At 33.3% G+C, this 20,069-nt stretch overlaps 1 non-coding gene and 1 pseudogene across 1 annotated transcript; both read right to left on the reverse strand.

The window, feature by feature from the left end:
* Window positions 1-4,659: 4,659 nt before the first annotated feature.
* Window positions 4,660-4,733, reverse strand: TRNAN-GUU (transfer RNA asparagine (anticodon GUU)). Its single transcript has one exon. It is a non-coding gene; the product is annotated as a tRNA-Asn (tRNA).
* Window positions 4,734-18,082: 13,349 nt separating this feature from the next.
* Window positions 18,083-18,940, reverse strand: LOC121207594 (protein argonaute 4-like; annotated as a pseudogene).
* Window positions 18,941-20,069: the final 1,129 nt, after the last annotated feature.

Genomic DNA, 20,069 nt, shown 5'->3' on the forward strand with positions numbered 1-20,069 from the left:
GATACTACAGAAGGTTTGTGGAAGGTTTTTTTGTGATGGCAGCACCTCTGACAAAACACATAAGGAAAGGAGTACCGTTTGTATGGACTAAGAAACAACAGGAAGCTTTTGAGAAGTTGAAGAAAGTTCTGACTGAAGCACTTATGTTAATTCAGCCGGAGTCTGGGAAGGATTTTACTGTGTACAGTGACGCATCACACATGATTTTGGGCTGCGTGTTAATGCAAGAGGGTAAGGTGGTTGCATATGCATCACGATAGCTTAAGCCTCAAGAGGGAAACTATTTGACTCATGATTTAGAGTTGGCAGCAGTGATATTTGCACTTAAGATTTGGAGACATTACTTGTACGGAGAAAGGTGTATTATATACACTGACCATAAGAGTCTTAAGTATTTGTTGACTCAGAAGGAGCTGAACCTTAGGCAAAGGAGATGGATTGAGTTGCTTAAGGATTATGACTATTTGATCGAGTATCACCCAAGCAAGGCTAATATGGTAGCCGATGCTCTAAGTCGTAGAGCTGTATCTGATCTGAGAGCAATGTTTGCTCGTCTGAGTCTGTATGATGATGGAAATCTGTTGGCTGAGTTGCAAGTGAGGCCAACCTGGGTTGATCAGATTAAGGAAAAACAGTTGAACGATGAGTCTTTGGTCGCTCGTTTTCAACAAGTTAAGGAAGGGGAAACTTTTGAGTTTGGGAGCCAGAAGAGACGATGCAACAGCAATACCCTCATCTGTTTGGATTAGGTAAATTTCGAGGACGAAATTTCTTTAAGGGGGGTAGAGTTGTAATGCCCCAATTTTCGGGAATCCTGTGAATGTTGGCATATGTTTAATTATTTTAGTGGGCCTCTAGAAAGCCCAAGCTTAAGATAGAACTCGGCAATTTTAGTTAATTTTTGTTCCATAACAAAAAGGGGGTGAAATTATGAAATAGAACCTATGTGAAAATGTTTGAAAATGCTATAGGCTAAATTGAAGTGGTCAAATAAATAGGAGTGCAAAATAGGAGGATTTGCATGACAAACCTCCCATTTTACATGAAGTGGCCAGCCATCATGTTGTTGTAGACAAGATGTACACTTGATATCCATAATTTATGGTACAAATTGATACAAATTGATAATAGGTTAGGTAAATGTTCCATGATAATAGGTTAGGTAAATGTTCCATGATAATGGGTTAGGTAAATGTTTCATGATAATGGGTTAGGTAAATGTTTCATGATAAGAATTTCATGTCTTTTGTATTAAAGAATTAAATGGATGAAATATGAAGTTTTATTAAAAGAAAAAAGGGTGAAAAGAACAAAGTTTTGTCCATCTTTGTTCATCATAGCTGAAAGTTAGAGAAGAGAAAGGAGAGGAGAAAGCTCTTGAGTATTCGGTCATTAGGAGGAGGAAAATTGAAGGTAAGTTCTTGGTACCTTGCTTCTATTTTGAGGTTCATGAGTTCTTCTTGATTCTACCTTAACTCTTGAAGTATATTTTGATTTTTAGTTGTGTTGTGAGCATTTAGTCATGAATTAAAATGAAGGAAATGGTTGTTGTTTCATGTTCTTTTGATGAAAAATGGAAGATAGGTGAAGTTGAGCCAAACAAATGAGCATGCATGTGCCTTAGATGCTAAAGGGAAAAATCGGCTAACATGTTGTGCTTTAAAATGATGAAATGGAGATTATACTTAAGTAAAATCATAGATATGTGATGATTGATTGGTGATATACATGTTTAAATAACAAGCATGCAAGTTAGGTGTGAAAGAGTGATTTGGTAATAAATCTGCTTGGGACAGCAGCAGTAACGTGACTTTGGAAAATCACCATAAATTGTGGGAGATGAGTTAGAAGCTGCATAAATTATGTAATTAAATCTTAATGAGTCTAGTTTCAAATGGAATAAACGAGAACATATTTTGAATTCTGTACAATGAGAAATTTGATTCGTAATGAAGAGTGGTCAGATTAGTCAAACAGTGAAACATGGGAAACTTTAAGAAAAATCTGGTATTGATTGGCCATACCAAAAATTCTGAAAATTTTATGGATAAAATATATATGAGTCTATTTTCAGGGAAAATTAACGGCACTTGATTTGGAGTTTCGTAGCTCCAATTATAAATAATTTAGTGACTGTTGCTCAGGAAGACAGCTTGCAGTGCAATTATGATTATGTAGTAAACATTGACAAAAATTTGTTAATGAGTTGCTTATTGATTTCTTATAAGCTTACTATGATCTGTAGGTGTGGTTGGCCGAATATTGTAAGGGGTTAATACGTAGTTTGTATTTGAATAGTTAGATTAACGCATTAGTAATCCAATTGTAGGCGGTTCTTGTGTGGATCTCGTCAGCATATCGTCGCAAACAGGTGTGTAACTGACACCCTCTCATAGACTAGATTGGCAAAAGCCGAAATGCCGAAATGCCGAAAAGTCGGTATTTTGGAAATTTTCGAGTGTGCGAATGCTCGTAAAATAGTTGGGTTTGTATATTTGGTAATCTAAAGTAATAAACTGCAGTACGCGCGATTTCGTACATTTTGATAATTTGGGCTTAATGGGCCAAAGATCGGGTTCATGGGCCAACGGGCCCAATTCGGTAAGTATGCGCGGTAAGTGTTTTGATAGTACGTAAATAGTTAGGATATGCATGAAAACCCTGAAATAGCTAAATTACTATAATACCCCTATGTATGGAAAATTACTGTTATACCCCTAGCTGCAAAATTACCGTTATACCCGTAGGGTTAATTTTGACTGAAAAGCATAGCGATCTGATTCTGTATGATGTATGCCATGATTATATATCTGTTGCATGGGGACATGAGTTATATTATGGAGGAAGCGTTTTGGTGGCTATGCCACAAATATCTGATCTGGTGGCTCTGCCACAAATATCTGATCTGGTGGCTCTGCCACATATATCTGTTCTGGTGGCTCTGCCACGATTATCTGTATTTGGTGACTCTGTCACATTATCTGTTCTGGCAGCCATGCTGCAAATTTTGTGGTGTGTAGCTGTTAGGTGGGTCGAGTTGTCTCCCCACACGGTGTAAGGTTGGTATGGGGGTGTATACGGTTGGATATGGTTGGGTTTCTGCATAAACATGTAATATCTGTTCTGTTCTGTTATGGGCCTATGGGCTTTATTCTGAATTCTGTTCTGGGCTAAGGCCAACTTATTCTGTTTCTGTGGGTTGAGCTGATTTAGACTATGGTTGGGTTATTTTACACACTGAGTTTCCCCAAACTCATCCCTTTTATTTTCATCCACGCAGGTAATCCCCAACCATAGTGGGCTTGGAGCTGTGAGGGAATTCGGAGTGGCCACCTGTTCTGAAAGTTTGATTTTCTTCTGGTGAACTGGACATCCTTTTATTTACGTTTGAAGTTTTGGGTTTTTAAATGTAATAAGGCCGCTTATTTATTTTTGATGGTTTTTAATATGTATTACTAAGATAGGTAATACTTATTTTAACTGTTGAAATTGGATAGCTTTAGGGCGCGTTTTCAAAAACAACAGTTGATTTCAAAATAACACGACAACAAGCAAAGCTTCCGCAATGAAAGTATTTTCCAAAATTAATCACTTTTCCTAAAAATGACTTAATTAAATCGGTTTCCTAGAAATATCCATGACGTTAAGGTGTGGCAATGGCAGTATGCATGTCTAGGATTGGATCCTAAGGGAGCTTGGTACTTAAGCAGTCCGATGGACTCACCACCTCTTTTCCGGTTTCCTACCTGGTGCACAGCTTTCATTCACTTTATCCTTTAATGAATTAATCTTTTGAACATCAAGTACGATTTTCTGGACTTAGAATGGAAAATTTTTTTTAACGTTTTTGATGTGGCATGCCGGATCCGGCCATAACTTCTGGGCCGAGTTTGGGGTGCTACAAGTCGAGTCGAGGACCTGGCTATAGTTGGTTATTTTTTCGACAATCAACTAGTAGGAGTGTGCCCAAAGAAGAGAATATATCCAATGGCGGAAGCATGATTTGTTGGGCCCGTAGCCTAATCCCCATCTGCATATATGCTATGAATGTTTTAAAATTGGCAATGATTCATAGGCCATAATTTATAGTATTTTTCAAGTATAAGAGGATTCGTTTGATTGCTTTCTAGTGAGTTTCTATAGGAGAGTACATAAACTGAAAAAACTTTAGTTGTTGCAGTGAGGCAATTGAAGAAAGCACACATTTACTATCTTGCATTTTTGTTTCTATTAAAAAATTAAGTATATACTTGTATTGGGTTAAAAACAAACTACTAGTTGTCTGAAGAACTTTAATCCCCCCCCCAAAAAAAGACTTACCTATAGTGGGGTGCCAATTAACTTTTTTTTTCATGACAACAACTCAATTAGAACTATAGATTATTTTTTAAATAAAAAATAACTTTTAAAATAAATTTGTAATTTTTTTTAAAATATAAAATATTAAAATAAGAACAGATCCACAATAGCATGGGTGGTAATTGATTATGTTACTAATTTTGAAAAAATAATAAATTTTTTAAATTTGGTAAATTCCTATGTATGTATTTTATTGGTAAAATATTGTTAATGTTTTGTTTTCCTTTAGTATTGAGTCAGGTCAGTTTTGATATTGGGTAGAGTTGGGCTTCAAATTAAACCATAAAAAAATGTGACAAGCGCTAGAAGGAGGGCTTGAACCTCCGACCTTGTGGTTAACAGCCACACGCTCTAACCAACTGAGCTATTCCAGCTGCCTGCTTAGCTTTCATAGCGTACTATATATAGTAGCTCTTCTTGGTTTATAATTCTGTGCACCCCACTTTAATTCAACAACGCCTTAAATTATTTAATAACAATAGTAGTTGTATATATAGTAAACAATATTATTGCAATAATTAGTATATGTTTGCTACCAATGTTTTTTGAATTTTTTTATATTATATTACTAAATTATTTTATATATATTAATTTTATCTTAGTATTTAATTTGCAATTATCATTTTAGATTAATTGTCATTTAGCTAGTGTTACAATTATATGCCAATTAAAAGTAAATTGAGCTTTATAAACATTCTAACACTTTCAAGTGGAATTTAAAATAAGCTAGGAAAACAAAATCATTATTGGTATTATTTATTAGGTTCACTTGTTAACATTAACAAGGTACTAGAATGTGGTGGAAAATCAATTTAATCGAACATGAGGTTGTTTTGTGATATTTATATTTTATTTTTATTCACTTTTTACTATTTTAATTTTTAATTATCATGGAACTAAAATTCAAGCTTTGATGATTCATGATGTTGTGCTAAAATGCAAGAACCAATTTTAATTGAAGATGGCGGCGAGGATGATAGATTGAAGAAGAAGATCAAGAAAGAGGATGATGACGAGGAGGATAGATTGAAGAAGAAGATCAAGATTGAGAACATTTAAATATGTTTATTAGATTTCATTTTAATTTTTTTAGAAAGTTGAATTTCAGTTTGTTTACATATAATTTAATTTTAATTATCTTTATTTGTCTTTAATTAAATTTTTTATTCTATATTAAAAATATATTTTAAATATTTAATTTAATTTAATTTTTTATTCTGTTTAAAAATATATATTTTAAATATGAAATGTTAAAATTTTTTTAAGTGGATTTCAAAAATTAAAACTAATATTTTTACATTAAATTTAAATTTAATATTTAATTTGATAACTATTAATACATTAAAATCATAATGTTGAATTATACTTTTATATTCATCTTGAATTACATTTTATTGTAATTTAAATTATTCAAATATATGAAATCTGTGTGTTGGCCTGATAGTTAGGTTGTTCACTGTCCCAAGTGTGATTTTAGTTCAAGTTGTGCTAGCCGCGTTGCAGTTAAGGATTTTCCCTCTTCTTATAATTCAACAAAAAAAAATCTAAATAAGAAAATTTTTATTATTTTATATTGTTTCTTCCTTAAATATGGAAAATGTTTTTTATTATTACATTAAAACTAAACATTTGAATAGATAAAATTTGATAAATATTAAATTATATTTTTTTGAACATTAATCTCATTATATAGGTTTTTATCATATCTTTTTTTTTTGATACACTGTTTAGAACTACCTATAGTCTCTCCTCACTCCTTAAATAGGAGGATAATGCGTTTCAACATACTCGAACTCACGTCCTCCTATACTGACAACAATACCGATGCTAATCGAATAAAGACTCAATCGACAATATTGATTATATTTTAAATTAATGTTGAAATATACATTCATTGTGATTTAAACTATTGTTTATGCTGTTATGTCGGAACTAAAAAAATTAATAGAAAAGTTTGCATAAGTAAAATCGAATAAACATTAAATTACACTTTCATTGTAATTTAAAATATTTAAATTTATATGATAAGCAATATCTTATTATTTTAAATTGTTTTTTCTTGAAATAATAAAATATTTTACTATTATACTATAACTAAATAAAAATTTCGAATTACATTTTATTGTAATTTTAACAATTGAAATCTATATATAAGCAACATCTTATTATATATCATAATTATTTTATATTACAAGAATTAAAAATAATTAATCATGTATTTTTTAAATATATATAACTAATTAAATAAAAATAATTCAACATGTAAATCAACTTTACATAATAAAAAAAACTAGTATACTACGTTAATGTCTTCTCTTTTCTTTTCTTTTTTTTTTTTCCTTTTTTTTTTCTTAGATATAGGTGTTTGTATTTAGTTGGGTTTGCATTCAGACTTAAGGCATATCAAATTTGTTCGAATCCACACTTTTTTTTTATCAAATAAAATTATTTTATTTCATATTTAATGATTTTTTTCACCTATAAAAGGTAATCGTGATATAGGTTTCTTATATTCATCCCATCCAGTGGCTGAAATTTGCTCTAATGGAATCGAAAACGAATCCATCTTTTTAACTTCATCTTTCTCCTCCTGCTCTTTATCATCGAAAATAAATTTTATTTCCGAAAAAAGTTTTGGGTCGATTTTGGCATTTCAATCAATATCATCGATATACATATCTATTGCATTACTTGGCAACTAGTTTTTGCAAGGCAAACCATGATAATTTTCCCAAATCTTTGTTTGGCCTCTTGAAAAGCTTTTAAACCAATCGAATCATCCCACTTGAATACTTTATCAATTTAAAACAAATTATTTTTCAACAAATATTTCCCATGACTTTGCACCCACTTTCATGTAGAAATTTTTCTCCCATGTAGCCAATGGTTTCCATGAATTACCGATATCTTTCGTTTTGGGATGAATAAACTTCTATCTGTAGTAATTTTCTTTGATGATATGACATGGTTTCTTGTGATCTAAGTATTTCTCAAAGACAATCAATGACTTGAAATTGAACGAAGAAAATTATAACCAATGATATTAGTGTAATGAAATATGGATTTAAAGCGAGGGTACTACTGAGTTTATATAATATTATTAGAGTCGGTGGTGACTCGTTCCTTTTTCTTTGTTGGAAAAGCAATTCCAGTTTTAGTTTCACAATGATTTCTATTTACTTAAGTATTTGTATAAGAAAATTATTAAAAAAAATAATTGATAATAATTTTTTACTAAATGAGTATCAAAAGTAGTTTAAAAAATATAAAGTAAATAAAAATGTAAAAAAAATTATAGAATAAAGAATTATTAATACAAACTCTGATGTGTAGACAACATTTTGCTAAGTTCAGCAATTGTGAGTTCTTGTAACACCCTCGCCTGGTCTAATTGTCGGACATGAGTTTCAGGATGCTACTATAGTTACCGGAATATTCATATGCAAATCATAAATTGAATTCAATTTAAATTATCAAGTTATTCTAAATACATGCATAATAGAAGTTATGAACCAAACAAAGACTAATTCGAGCATACAACCATAATTTAATAGATTCAAGCATGATTAAGGACCAATCTGAAAATTTTTAAAACTTTGGAACTAGGTTTATACTCCCATTAAGAAGTATCGATATTAAATACGGTATCGATACCGTTTGACATTTTTTCAAATTTGGAAATTTGAAACAAAACCATTTTATTGATGCTTTCAAAAAGTATCATTCCTTAACAAATAAGTATCGATACTTTTATGGGTATCGAAACCAATTTGGCATTTTGTCCATTTTTTTAAAAAAATTGTTCATTTGGTAAAGTACCAATACCTTAGTCCATGATATCGATATTTTTACCCAAATGGCCAAAAACGACAAGTTTGGAAATCATGCCCCATATTTATGGATCAATACAATGGTGCATAAAGGCACTCAATCAACCTATATTAAATCATTTGAAATACCACAAATGACCTCAGTTAAACCATGTTCAATCAGTTTACTAATATACATCAAATGGTATTCAAACATGCATCCATTTCTTTACTTAAGTAATCACAGACAACCTCAATACTTATTCATTCCTCAATAGTCACATGAACATCAACCCATTCACCTAGGCACTCAAAGTATTGACATCCTCATTCACAAACACACACTTTTCAATTACAAGACATATATCACTTTAAATGCTAACGACAATATAGTTCCACAACATTACAACTGAAATGAGCATGAACACATAATAAGGTTTATAAACATATAGCCATCAAAACAAGTAGTATATGCATACCATAACCATTGACATCCAAGATAATACTTATCTACATAAAGCCCATATACATTTATAAACTCTATAAACATGCCAAAATATCATATATCTCCCTTTCAAACCAACTAATCCAACATTTCCACAATTTGGCATCAAAACATATCAAATTAACTTAAATAAACTCAACCTCGTTAACCAAGTCTTTTATCCATATCATGACATCATATTACTTATGTAACTGCATACTCAAAATGTCATTTCAAATACCAAATGCACAATTCAATCATTTACTAAATGTATATGTTTTCAACTAAGCATATTATTTTCCATAATCATACCAACAAGGATTTTAAACCATATCACTATACAAGTAAACCAAAACATACATAATCGAGCCTTAATACGGTCAAAAGACTACTGAACCAATATCAGGATAGTGTGAGCTTTGGATGATCCGCTTGACTTGTTCCACAAGTTGGCAGTCTACAAGGAAAGGGAAAACAAACGAGGTAAGCATATACAATGCTTAGTAAGTTCATAGACATTAAACCATTAACTTATCTCAGTTTACAATAGAACAATACATGCTACTTAGCTTGGTAACTTTTCCTAACATGAACAATCAAATATAAAAAAAGGTGACTAAACATTTAACCACATTTTATAGCAATTCAAATATAAAACAAACCCAATCACTTAGAATCACATTCAATATCATTCTCAACCTAATTCATATTAAACCAAATGAACTTCATTTCCACATCTTATTAATCCATCTTTATATCAAATATACATCAAATGTCAATCACTACTTCGTTTCATAATACGAATTCAGAATCACATTCATCGGTTTGTCATATTTCCATTTTGGCCCTCCAGACTTGTATAATCGATTCACAATATGTATATGCATCGTCCAATCATTAAATCAACTCAATTTGAATGTTATTTATTCCATTTAAATTATACATATCCCTATTAACCTAACTTGGACTCAAATGGATATACAAATCCAACCAATCACACCAATTTGGCACCCAGTGCCTATCAGATAAATCTGAAATAGTAGTGGCGCTCAACGCTAGTCGGCAAAATCGAAAAATAGATGTTCCCAACACTGGTCAGTATAACCAACATATAGGTGTGTCCAACACTCCTCGACTCGTAGTCGTAAAAACCCTGAACTCTTCCTATCCTATGGCATGCCAATTATATTCGACTCTACTCGAACAATTAGTAGGGTAACAATTTCTCAATTTCATTACATAATTTCATTAACCAAAAATCAATTCTCAAATATGATAGCATAGCACATAAAAATACTATTTCAATATCACTTTTATCACATTATATCATATTTTCACATATATTTAATTTGGTCCTTCTCACTATCAACGATCTAAATCGAATCAATTCAGCTCGTTTTATCAAATCATCAATTTATCATATAACATATCCTATTTCAATCCAATTCAAGGTCAATTCCTTAATTATTTCAATTTACAATTCACCGTATTCAATTATCAATTAATTGATCAATTCCTTACGATTTAGTTCATACCTCACCTTTTTGCACCAAATTGCAAACAATTTAATTTACTATCAAGATACGCAAATTCATAATTCAAATATATAGAAAATTAAGTACAATCTTACCATATGAACTTACTTGGACAAACAAAAAATGAACAATTCTCTAAGGACTAATCAACAATTTCGCCTTTTTTCACGATTACTTTTAATTTGGTTTAATTCCAGATCTATACAATTATTCAATTCAATTTATCAATTTTAACTCTTTTATTGCACCTTATTATAAACATATATCAACTCAATTTCTTTATTCAAATGCCCTTAAAATTTTTTATTTATTCAATTTAGTCCCTAAAATCAAAACAATCATAAATTTCATATTTAAGCCCCGTTCTTCATTCCGATTTCAACTTCATCCTTGAAAACCCCTCTAAAATCAATAATTATATAAATTTCATGCCAATTTTGAAATATTTTCATTTTACTCCCAAAACTAACAAATTTCACTTTACAAACTAGTCCTATTACATTTCTAAGCTTCAACTCCTACCATTAAACATAAAAAATCTCAAAAACCATCAATAGAAACATTTTAAAACTTTAATAATTTTATGATTTAATACTAGGGCTAGCTAAATTAAGCTATAACAATCTCAAAAATGTAAAAATTAAAAAAGAAAGTCTACCTCAAAATTGCTTACTTGCAAAGTATGAATGCTTGAAGATAAAAATGTCTTCCTTTGGTTACTTAGGGAGAAATTTCAATGGAAGAAATGAAGAAAATGGACGACAACACTTTCCATTTCTTTGTTTACCATAATTTATTAACAAAATAAAGTGAAAATTCATGTTCCCACTCTCCACTAATATTAAAAATTGGTAAATTGTCACTTAAAGCGTTAAACAATTTCTAATTAAATATTTTAGCTAATAAAATTCAATAGCGATTAACTTTTATGGTTTTTACAATTTAGTCTTTGTACCTTAATTAGTCAATAATTTGATAAAATTACCTATACAAACCTTAATTCACTTATAAAACAACTCCATATATAGGCTCAGTTTATGAAAACGAAGTCTCAATACCTCATTTTCCAAAGCCACTAACTTTAGGTTCGAACCATTTGTATTTTTACTAATTGTCCAATAGATAAAATTCATCAGATCAAAATTCAATATAACACTATAACAAACTTTAGATATTAATAAATAATATTTACTAACTTAGTTATCAGAGTACGAGGTTTTGAAACCACCATTCTCATTTCCACTAAAAACGGGTTGTTACAATTCTGGCTTCGTGAGGTAGAATTTTTAGAATATGTTGTATCTATTGAAGGTATCCAGTTGAACTTAGTAAGATCACTTTCATTATGGATTGGAAACCCTTGAAGAATGTTATAGAAGTGAGAAGTTTCTTTTTGTTTGGTTGGGTACTATAGGAGGTTTATAAAAGGATTTTCGATAATAACATATTCATTGTCTAAGCTACTTTATAAAAACGTCAAGTTCGATTGGACAAAAAAGTACTTTAAAATGGCTTTAAAGTCACTTAGAATTCTTTTTAGAAGTTCATTTAGAAATTTTTATGTTTGAAGTATGATTTTTAATGCGAACTTAGGGTCTCCCCTATATTATCGTTTGGTCTATCAAATGATATGAAATAGTATTAGTACGATAATAAATAAATAATAAATAATAATATCAATATTGTCCCTATGGCCATTATACCATTTGGCCATGGTATGAAATCACCAAGAGAAGGATTTTACCATCTAAATAACCTACACTTACAACTTGGTTAAACTGGGATGGGCAATTAATCGAGAAGGGAAAGAGATTGATGAGTTAAGGGATCTAAAAGAATTGATAGAGCAAAGAGAATGTGTAAGTTAATTCAATATGAGAAACGAAAAAATAGAGGAGGAAGAAAGGGAAGAAATTCGATTAATGGCGATAACAGCAATGACAGCAGTTCTACAATGGCGACGGTGATGGTTCGACGGAGGTCTGGTGATGAGGGAGTAGTGGTTAGAGACGAAGAAATTAAAGGAGTTCCGTACAAAGAGAAGGAGGAAAAAAATAAAAATGAAGGAGAAATGGGACCCATGGTGGTGCACGGTGGCCCATCCTGGTGGCGATGGTAGGGAAAAAGAGGAGGAGAGGAGGTACAACTACCACAAGGTGTGGTGAACAATGGTGGAGGGCTTGGTAATGGTGGAGGAAAAGAGCAAAGATTAAAAGAAATGGTGGTGGTTATTTTGCAAAATGGAGAAAAAATAGATGAGAAAAGAAATAAAAATGAGAGAAAATGAGAGAAAAAGGGAGGTAGGGACGACAAAGGGGTGGTGAGAGCTAGGTCAACCATGACTAGGTTCAATGAACCTCAACTAAAGGTAAGGTATGAAGTTTGGCAATAAGAGGGAGACAATGAGTGAAAAAGAGGATCATGCTTCTTAAATTTGAGGTAAGTTTAACCTATATTGGAGGAAAGAAATCCTCCATTTATGGTGAAAATGGGGTGGACGGCAAGCACAAAAAGTACATGGAAAAAGATCTAAAAATTAAACAAAAGGAGTGTGAACATGTGGGATTGAACTTAGGACCACTAGGATAGTTAAGGAGAATTAAACCACTAGACCACTTCACTTCCTTGTTCTTATTCTTGTGCAAATATTAATAAAAATATGGGATGTGACAACTTAGGTAGTGACGTCCCTAGGGAAATATCTAGATAAAGTGAGATTGGAAGGTAATATTGTTGCGCACCCGTTCATTAGTCCCGGATTAACCAGCGAGGTCGGAAGATAAACCAGACCTAATTCGTCTAAGTTGGCAAAATTGAGATTGGAAGATAAAATGGAGCCACTTAGTAATTTACACAATTTATGTCCTTAGTTTGAGGTTTAGTGAACCATGTTGAAGTCAACCAACCCCTATTAGTAATTATTAGATAGTCCTTTAGTTTTACATTTCTTGCAATTTAGTCCTTAGAGTAGAATATTTAATTTTCTTACAAATTTATCTTGTTATAAATTGTCTTACTATAAAATCGTGTTTGTAGTGTATGCTAGCTATTGCTCAATCGCCTCATCCTTTTAGTTCGACCCCTTGGAATACTTCGTATTCTATTGGAACTATAAATATTGCTTATAGTTAAAACCCGCTCTTTAAACTAGTTTCATAAAATCATACATTTTAACAGGCACGTGGAAGTTGGGTTAAATTCTTGGCGCTATTTCTAGGGAAGATGGTGTAAGATTGAGTAATTTTTAGTGTACACTTTTACGTAGAGACAAGTAGCCAAACTAGAATTTATAGATATGACATTATTTTCTATTTGTTTTTATTTTTTTCCAATTTTAATTAATTTTCTTCACTATCTCTTGCTTGTAGGAAACATTGTATGGCTTGAACTGATAACGGTGTCTTACCATTTGAGCCAGAACTGAAACGTATCATCACACACATAAATAGGGTGCAACACCCTATATGCATTCCATTTCCACCAAGGGAGCAACCTATTGAAAATCCGCAAGAAGAGATTCGACAACCACCACAATTGCATATAGAGCAACGAACTTTGCACGACTGCGTGATGCCCAACTTAGATGTTGCTCAAGGTAGCATTAGTCGCCCAGCGGTTAAACTAACTGTCGAAACCATTTTTTAAAGGGGTGTTTGAAAAACGGGGATCGAACTTTGCACCAATCTTTTTAGGTGTGATTGGATCACCTTATAAAATGTTTTGTTTTAAAACATTAATTTTGGTCTACGAAATTATGAGAAAAATAGGTTCGGGAGTCGGTTACGTACAAGGAAGGATGAGCACCCTCGTAACGCCCAAAATTGGTACCAAATTGAATAATTTTTTTGTCTTAATGTCAGAAAATTTGAAAAGATTTTAAAACTTGAATAATTTAAAGTTGAAACTTGAGATTCCTTTGTTCTGAAAGTATACAAACATCACATCCAGCATGTTAGGACACGATGTTTTAAATCCTCGTAACTAAAATTATCTCATGATTTTGAAAATTTATTAGAAAGGATATTTGGTTATTTAGTCAAACGAAAAAATCGCAACCCAGCATGTTAGGGCACTATTTTCCAAATTTCTAAACACCAAATATTGCCTTATTTAAGAAAAAAAAAACTTTTTCAATTAAATAAAATATATTTTTTAAAACAATGAATAATATAAAATTTAATAAAAAAATTTGATATAATACTAAAATTATTAAAAAATAAAATATAAAAGAGAATTAAAAAAATTAAGGAGATAGGGATTAAATAAAAAAGTTGAAAACGAAGATGAACAAAGAATAAATAAGAACAAACCGTAGAAAATAAGAACGCAAGAGGGAGAAAATTTTGAGTGAATGCTCTCAGGAATTCTTATTGCTTCCCAAAACTCAAGTGTAGTCAAGTCGTTTTACAATGAGGGGAGAGGCTTCTATTTATAGTTGTGCCTCCTCAAATCTAACGGTACAGCTCAATTATATCAACGCTTAAGATTAAAGGATATCTCCAAGATTACAAAATCCTATCTTTTAAGATTGTATATCATATCTAAGATTGCAATCATATCTAAGATTGTATCATATCTAAGATTGCAATCACATCTAAGATTGCAATCATATCTAAGATTGTATCATATCTAAGATTGCATATCACATCTAAGATTGCATATCATTGAAGATTATATTTCCATATGAGTCAAACTTGTAGATGGACCTTAAATCTTTTCAAGTAATGGGCCATTCCGATCGGGCCAAATTATATTTGTAATTCTGGACTGAAATCTTCATTTTTGGACTTATTTCTGGGCCTGGGCAAAATTGAGTGTCTATAGTGCCCCTCTTTGCGAATTGCTGTGTAACAGGAATAGAGCAAAGACTATAAAAAGACCAATTTTGCCCGGTCTTGCCGAGTCTTGAGTTCTTGATCTTCTTTAATTGGCCACTTGACGGCTTCAATCTGCTTCTTGCAAACTCATGACTGTCATGTTGATATCTTCGATCTGCTCTCCATCAAACACAGAGACGCCAAATCTGCTTCTTCAATTTGTTCCCTGACAATACAGAAATGCCAAATCATCTTAGATTTGCTTCAGCGTAAGCACGCGAAAGCCAAATCAGCTATGTCTTCGATTTGCTCCTTGTAAGCACAAGGATACCAAACCATCTTGGATCTGCTTCAGTCTAAACATCTGAAGGTTAGATCTGCTATAAGTCTGTCCTCCGTCGAATATGGAGACGCCAAACTTCGATTTGCTCTCTGAAAATACAGAGATGCCAAATCATCTTATACTTGCTTCAACGTAAGCACGTGAAATCCAAATCAGCTATGTCTTCGATTTGTTCCTTGTAAGCACAAGGATGCCAAACCATCTTGGATCTTGCTTCAGTATAAACATCTGAAGGCCAGATCTGCTATGTGCCTACCCTCCATTGAATATGGAGACGCCAAACTTCGATTTGTTCTCTGGCAATACAGAGATGCCAAATCATCTTAGACTTGCTTCAACGTAAACACATGAAAGCCAAATCAGCTATGTCTTCAATTTGTTCCTTGTAAGCACAAGGATGCCAAACCATCTTGGTCTTGCTTCAGTATAAACATCTGAAGGCCAGATCTACTATGTGTCTGCCCTCCGTCGAATATGGAGACGCCAAACTTCGATTTGTTCTCTGACAATACAGAGATGCCAAATCATCTTAGACTTGCTTCAACGTAAACACGTGAAAGCCAAATCAGCTATGTCTTCGATTTGTTCCTTGTAAGCACAAGGATGCCAAACCATCTTGGATTTTACTTCAGTATAAACATCTGAAGGCCAGATCTGCTATGTGTCTGCCCTCCGTCGAATATGGAGACGCCAAACTTCGATTTGTTCTCTGACAATACAGAGATGCCAAATCATCTTAGATTTGCTTCATCATAAGCACGTGAAAGCTAAATTAGCTATGTCTTCGATCTGCTTTCCATCGAATATGGAGATACCAAATCTGTTTTTTCGATTTATTCTTTGACAATACAGAGACGCCAAATCATCTTGGATTTGCTTCAGCGTGAACACCTGAAGGCCAGATATGCTATACTTTAACCTATTACCCTACTGCTTAAGGGGTTAAGGCGCATCTTTAATCTACTCCACTACTGCTTAGGGAGATAAGATCCGCAATTTTGACCTGTTACCCTACTGCTTAGGGGATTAAGGCGAGTCGTCATCGATCTGCTCCGCTACTGCTTAGGGAGATAATATCTGCGAACTTGTTACCCTACTGCTTAAGAGATTAAGGCGAGTCTTCAATCTGCTCCACTACTTCTTAGGGAGAATAAGATCTGCAAATTTAACCTGTTACCCTACTGCTTAGGGGATTAAGGCGGGTCTTCGATCTGCTCCACTATTGCTTAGGGAGAATAAGATCTGCAAATTTAACCTGTTACCCTACTGCTTAGGGGATTAAGGCGCTGAATTTTGTAATTTTCAATCAATCTTGCTACATTGTCCACTGGGGAATCCACCTGTAGAATTGATTTCCTGGAATTTATGCTTATGCCAAATAATTAAGATGCCATGATCGAAATAAGTCAAATGCTCCTAATTAGACATATTATGATGCAAAATGTTTATGAAAATAACTCCTATTTTAGACGTCATCACTCATTCATCTATCGAGCTTTCCACCTCATTCTTCTCGACATATCAATCATACTCTGCTCGTATGCCTCGAATCTTCTCCATCAATTTGGTCTACCTTACCATTCCCGAATGTAACGACCCACTGAAGATATTTATGAAAGGATCCTTTCTTAAGATCAATATTGCTTAAAACGTCCAACCACCTTTTGGACTGAAGAAGAAAATCTCTCGAGTATCTCCAACCCATACATATGAGAATTCCTTAAACAATTGTCTTGTTACAGTTTCTTGTATTATCTAGAAATTTCTAGAGTAATATGCAAAACTTCATTTGTGAAGATATTTTAGTTCATCTATCATTATTTCAATGCAACATGCTTTATGAATAATGGGAGACAAATAAATGGATTCTGAGGATAATTAGATTTGGACAAATTATTGGAAGGAATGCGAAAAGATTAACCTGAGAACATATCTTTGCGAAGAAAAAGAATTCAAAGATAGTAAATAGGACAGAAATCAGATGCCCCAGATATCGCCACTTAAGCGTCTATACACCAGCTCCATAAAGACTTTTTTGAGTTCAACATGTGTTTAAAAGATCCAAAGTAATTCGTTGATGCCTCGATATGTAACATACTTCACTTCTCGTCGAATCCAGTATAGCAAGGTCACTGCATGACTTTCCAAATTTGAGCTGCCCTTTCGGGTTTTCAACTCAAAACCCCTTTGGTCTCAAGGCGCCCTTTGCGGGTTTTCACCTTGGCCTCTCCATTTTTATTTTTTTCTTTTTTCTTTTTTTTCTTCTCTTTTTTTTTCTTTTGAAATAGAAGTCCCAAAGTGCCTTTTGCGGGTTTTCACCTTGGCTTCCTTCAGACAAAGTACTCCTTGACCGAGTCTGAATTCACTGGATCAGATAAATTCTTCCTATCCATTTCTTGTCAAAATCAGTACACCTCTAGAGAAAGCCCCCTTCGCAACATATGGCCTTTACCAATTCGGCATCCTTTTGCATGGGAAAGATCTTCTTCAGCACAAGGTTTCCTTTATGAAATCTTTTTGGATGAACCTTCTTTGTCATAAGTCTGTGTCATCCATTCTTGGTACGTTTGCTTAGGATGAATACTTTCAAGTTAAGTTTACTAGAGGTATTCAATTCTTGACTCCATCAAAGCTTGGAGGAAAAATCTTGATTCATAAACCCATGAAAGGGATTGTCCCAGCAACAGTCCTGGCTGTTGTTTGCTAAACCCTACAAAAAGATGGTTTAATGATTCTCAGCAGACAAGAATGAAGTTGCTGACTTTATCCTTCAACCTGGAAAGCTGAGGTATAGAGATTACTCCCGGAGCATACATCCCACCATGACTCGATGATGTTTCTGAAGCATCCCTAATCTTCATAAATTGCCCCCAACTGTGAAGCTGCCAAATGAGGTAGCAAATAGGAGCCACAAAATATATGGCTGTGGTGCTTCTTTGATACATATAGGATAGAGAATGAACAAACTCTTGCAGATTATCAGCCGAAAACCCAGCTTGGTCTAAAAGAACATGATAGTGGGTCTGCCTTGTGATTCCAAGCATTCCAGCATGGGTACCAAGGTAAAAATCATTGTTCTTTAGATGGCATACTTTGTTGTCAATGACAGTACCATGTAGCACATTGTCAGGAGATCCCTGCTGAAAAAACTTGGTATGATGGTTTTTCGTACAACAATAATCACAATCTTTAGGGTTCCACTTCTTGTCAAGGAACTTGCAAGACTCAATAACTTGATCAAAACTTGATTGAATTGAGACTCGCTAACCCCATCCCTAAAAATAATAATTTGATCAGGTTTCCTATTCCCTGAACTTGTATAGAAGTCTAAGAGAGCTTCCTTCATGATACCGTCATCCACTTTGTCAGAAACTGGTTTTGAAGGAAGAATCTATCATTTTAAGCTTCAGAGACTATGTACGGCCTGATGCCCCATACCTGGAAATCAATGGCCACCGCTTGGAGCTAACAATCGCAGTTATTGACGACACATTAGACTGCTTAGGAAAGCCAAACAATGTACCCATTCCAAGAATGATGGTTGGAACCTTTGAAACAACTGGAATTAAAGGTGTTTTCCCCAGCGTAAGCATAGAGAGTAGGCGGTAGTTTCTTATGCCAATTTTTACCAGTCTCGGTCATCTTCTGTAATTTTTTTTCTTTTTCTTTTCTTTTGGGAACCTTTGTTATACTGTGGCATGGCGCATTATCTTTGAAAAGACTGCAAACTTTTGGCATTGTGCAGTTATATATAATTTTTTTTCTTTTTTTTTGAGATGGATGACTTTTGACTTTGTAATATTGGCATATGAAGCTATCTCCCCTCCTAATGGAGCAGTTGACGTCCACAAAGATGAGTCATTGTCAGCTTGAAACTTTTGACGAGCTCGGGCCCATAACATACATGCCCCATAAGTCTTGACTCCCTTAAATTTGGCATTCATTGTACAACTGATACGATCCCTTTTCATGGTCGACCAACAGTGTCCCAAAACCTCATGTTCATTCTGGCAATTGCAAATCCTCCTGCATGCGTTTTTGGACCACATTTTTGAATTCCCATAATAGTCTCAACAAGGCCTTGTCTTGTCTCCTCGGCTAATTCCAATTTCACAATCTTTCCTTCCTCTAAGGCTATATTTCCTACCACCACTTCATGGGGTAAAAAACCATTTTCAACAAATTCAGAAACAAGTCACAATTTTTGTCACCTTCAAAGTACTGAGATTCCTCTAAACACATATCGCACTCAAAAGGAACTCTGAATCTGTAGTATCGTGGCTCGTGTCATTGATATTTAGGGATCTATGATAGGCACACAAAAGAATATACAAGGAATAAATGAATTCAAAAATGACTATTTACATGAAATGAAAATTTATAAAGAATGTCAAAGATCAAAAGAATCAGAATGAAAGAATATTTACTCGGATGAATAATAAAAGTATGTTTTATTGAAAATAAAAATGTCCGAACATGAGCCTATTTCACAAAAGAAATCTCATTACTCCTAGGCTATAGAGCAATAAGAGTGTTCTGAATATTGCTCTGTAAAATTCCTAAAGATTACAGGAAGTTCTTCTGCAGTCCAATTGTTTAAAGAAATTCCCGGTTCGTAAGGGCGAATGCCCTCAAGGTTTCTTTGTTCAGTCATTTCCTCATGTATGACATTGATGGGATGATTTTCATTTCCAAACACCCCCTTCTCCGAGTAAGCTATCC

This window comes from Gossypium hirsutum, chromosome A10 (assembly GCF_007990345.1).
Source record: "Gossypium hirsutum isolate 1008001.06 chromosome A10, Gossypium_hirsutum_v2.1, whole genome shotgun sequence".
Lineage (NCBI taxonomy): Eukaryota > Viridiplantae > Streptophyta > Magnoliopsida > Malvales > Malvaceae > Gossypium > Gossypium hirsutum.